At 44.6% G+C, this 507-nt stretch overlaps 1 protein-coding gene across 1 annotated transcript in view; it reads right to left on the bottom strand.

Moving 5' to 3' along the window:
- LOC119586197 overlaps positions 1 to 274 on the bottom strand; it is an 8,194-nt gene extending 7,920 nt beyond the window's left edge. The window contains exon 1 of the mRNA XM_037934898.1: positions 179 to 274. The gene's annotated coding sequence lies outside the window, so the exon portion shown is untranslated. The remainder of the gene's footprint in view (positions 1 to 178) is intronic.
- Between the last annotated feature and the right edge of the window lie 233 nt (positions 275 to 507).

The following is a 507-nucleotide window of genomic DNA, read 5'->3' as shown; positions in this document are numbered from 1 at the left end:
GACCAATGGAGGTGGGAAAGTCCATAGTTACATGGATTTATAACCAAATAAAATTGAGATTCGCAAGCACAGCTATTCACAAATAAGGATATTAGATAAAATGTGTACATATTAGTATCAGTATCTCAGAAGGGCGTAATATGATACACACAATCTTAATTCCATTAATTTCCTTACCGTTTTCAATCAGTCACAGTTCCAAAGACCACCGATACTCTCGAGGAACTGCCAAGAAGTGCGATCGCCCTCGTCCAACTCCCGGCTGATACTAACCATTCTCGCGAGACTCGAACTTTCCCGCTACTTCCTTGCGGTGCCGTCTGTTGGCGTCGACCCGTTAGCCACTCGGCAGCCAATCAGAAACCGAGCTGAGTTTCATGGGCGTTTCTGATTGGTTACGATTTTGTGTGTTTGGACAAGACAGGTGGTTTGGTTTGTTTTCGGTCCGTAGCTTCGTGGTACGTCTGATTAGGGGAGCCGGGATGTTATCAGGTAAAAGACTTTTAA

This window comes from Penaeus monodon, chromosome 21 (assembly GCF_015228065.2).
Source record: "Penaeus monodon isolate SGIC_2016 chromosome 21, NSTDA_Pmon_1, whole genome shotgun sequence".
Lineage (NCBI taxonomy): Eukaryota > Metazoa > Arthropoda > Malacostraca > Decapoda > Penaeidae > Penaeus > Penaeus monodon.
The sequence above is the reverse complement of the archived record's forward strand: the minus strand, read 5'-3'. Positions and strand labels throughout refer to the sequence as shown.